This window comes from Cyprinodon variegatus, unplaced genomic scaffold (assembly GCF_000732505.1).
Source record: "Cyprinodon variegatus isolate N-32 unplaced genomic scaffold, C_variegatus-1.0 Scaffold1399, whole genome shotgun sequence".
Classification (NCBI taxonomy): domain Eukaryota; kingdom Metazoa; phylum Chordata; class Actinopteri; order Cyprinodontiformes; family Cyprinodontidae; genus Cyprinodon; species Cyprinodon variegatus.
In genome coordinates, this window is record NW_015151852.1 from 158,423 (window position 1) to 161,359 (window position 2,937).

The 2,937-nt window shown below is 40.8% G+C and overlaps 1 protein-coding gene across 1 annotated transcript in view; it reads right to left on the reverse strand.

Moving 5' to 3' along the window:
- LOC107103222 (metallophosphoesterase domain-containing protein 1-like) overlaps positions 1–2,005 on the reverse strand; it is a 62,769-nt gene extending 60,764 nt beyond the window's left edge. The window contains exon 1 of the mRNA XM_015402797.1: positions 1,874–2,005. The gene's annotated coding sequence lies outside the window, so the exon portion shown is untranslated. The remainder of the gene's footprint in view (positions 1–1,873) is intronic.
- Between the last annotated feature and the right edge of the window lie 932 nt (positions 2,006–2,937).

Below are 2,937 nucleotides of genomic sequence, written 5' to 3' on the forward strand. Positions count from 1 at the left end.
GCAACTGAGACCTGGCTACCTGACCTGCTAGCCACTGAGACCTGGCTAGCTGACCTGTTAGCCACTGAGACCCTGCTTGCTGACCTGTTAGCAACTGAGACCTGGCTTCCTGACCTGTTAGCCACTGAGACCTGGCTAGCTGACCTGTTAGCAACTGAGACCTGGCTAGCTGACCTGTTAGCCACTGAGACCTGGCTAGCTGACCTGTTAGCCACTGAGACCTGGCTACCTGACCTGTTAGCCACTGAGACCTGGCTAGCTGACCTGTTAGCAACTGAGACCTGGCTAGCTGACCTGTTAGCCACTGAGACCTGGCTACCTGACCTGTTAAATAAACGCGGATAATAAACAAGGCTTCTTTCTGCTGCTCTTCATCCTCCTCTGCATCACATTTTTAAAGGAATTCTTCTCCTGAGCGGCTCTCATATTAATGCGTATAACGATGCAGGACTCCATCCTGTTTCTGTTTGCTGTGCAGATCCGTCTGCGTCTGAGAAGATAACGGCTGCGCTGTGAACTGAATGTGTGACTTCATCTGCATCCCTTAGCCAGCGTTTATACATCTAATCACTGTATATCTGATCCTTTTCATTACATTTAGCAAAGATGTCGCTCAATTAGGATTCATCTTCTGATCATTTTATCTGATGCATCATCTTTAATTGTTTTCATCTGAACTGTTTCTGGAATGAGAGAAAATAAGGTGTGTGTTGGAGTCCTGCAGCGTCTTTGGATCCGTTTCTGAGGGTTTCGCTCGGCTGCTGTCAGAAAGCAGATTTGGATCCAAACTCTGATTTCATTTTCCTCTTTGTTTATTATGCAGAAATCTGACAAACCTGGATTAAACATCTCTAAGACCCCTTATTATTATAGGAGCTTTAGATTTTTTTTTTTTATTACCACCAAAACCTTTCATATAACCTTTCATATGAAGGTAACTATCAATAAAATATATTTATATATATATATATATATATATATATATATGGACAGACTGAGAACTTTCTCAGAAAATGTTTCATCTTGTAAAGGAAAGAGGTGAGCCTTTTACCTGAATCAGAGTTTAAAACATCTCTCATCTGAAACAGATTGGCTTTTATTATTATTATTATTATTATTATTATTATTATTGTTGTTGTTGTTGTTTCTGTTGCTGCTGATGAGTTTAGTTTAGTTATTTTTCTTTTGGGATTATTGCTGTAATTTTCACAGATTAATGTTCCATCCTGGTAATCCCAGTCTGCAGGTTATCAATTAATCCCAGCTTCAGGTTTCTGTCACAGAAATATGGTGATCAGATGTTGTTCTCCGTCTTTCATTGATCTATTTTATATTTTTCTACTCTCCATCCTATCAGATAAGGTCAGAACTATTAGAACTAGTTTATCAACGTTTGAAAAATTCATTTGATTAGATTAACAATCCATTAATCATCCAAAGCAGTTAGAAAATGAAAATAAATGATCATAAAAATACCATACTTCAGGTAAAAGGGTGCGAATAGTTTATAAGTTTGAATCTCTTAAAAACGGCGCTGATCAGGAGAATCTATCCTCCAAATAGCAAAAATAATCTTTTATAAAACATTAGAAGGTATTTTAACGCTTCATTGCTTTTATTGAATGATTTATTACATCAGAAATCTTCCTGCATCTTAACAAAATGATGTCCATGTTCCTATCAGCTGAACTGCATCCAAACTTTCCAACCTTTCGCTCCTTCATAGGAAAACCCGCAGCTTTCCACGCGTGGACACAGCTTCTGAAGGGAAGCGCAGACACGAGGAGAAATCACGGCCACGCAGCGCGAACCTCTGCGGTGTTCCCCACAGACAGACAGACAGACAGACAGACAGGAGGCTGCAGGAACCTACCGGGGGTGAAGAGGAGGAGGTTCTGGTCAGGCTGCCCAGGGAGGAGAAGATGAGGGAGGCTGCTTCCTCTCTGCTCTGCCTGCTGGAGGAGAAATCCGCCACTGTTTTAAAGCGCACACTGAGGAGGAGGAGGAGGACCAGGAGGAGGAGGAGGGGGGTCTATATTTATTGTTATTGGTTGTTTTCTTCATGGGATTCTGGGCTGAAAGATAAAAGCTGATATTAAACAATGGGAACAATGATAATTAACATCTTAATAAAAGACGTCAGTTTAATGGAAAATCTTTACAATGAAAGAAAATCTTTTTTGATTCATCCGAACCAATCAGAATAAGCCATGCTGACCAATTGGAATAAGCCATGCTGACCAATTGGAATAAGCCATGCTGACCAATTGGAATAAACAATGGTGACCAATCAGAATAAGCGATCCTGACCAATCTGAATAAGCGATGCTGACCAATGGAAATAAACAATGCTGACCAATCAGAATAAGCCATGCTAATGTATCGGAATAAGCTATGCTGACCAATTGGAATAAGCTATGCTGACCAATTGGAATAAGCTATGCTGAGCAATCTGAATAAGATGCTGAACAATCTGAATAAGCGATGCTGACCTATGGGAATAAACGATGCTGACCAATTGGAATAAACGTTGCTGACCAATCTGAATAAGCGATGCTGACCAATCGGAATAAACAATGCTGACCAATTGGAATAAACAACGCTTACCAATCTGAATAAGCCATGCTGACCAATCGGAATGAGCAAACCTGACCACTCGGAATAAGCGATTCTGACCAATCGGAATAAGCTATCCTGACAACTCGGAATAAGCGATGCTGACCACTCGTAATAGGCGATCCTGACCAATCGGAATAAGCGATGCTGACCAATTGAAATACACAATGCTGACCAATCTGTAGCTATGCTGACCAATAAGAATAAGCAATGCTGACCAATCGGTATAGCGATGCTGACCAATGGGAATAAACAATGCTGACCAACCTGAATAAGCGATGCTGACCAATTGGAATAAACAATGCTGACCAACCTGAATAA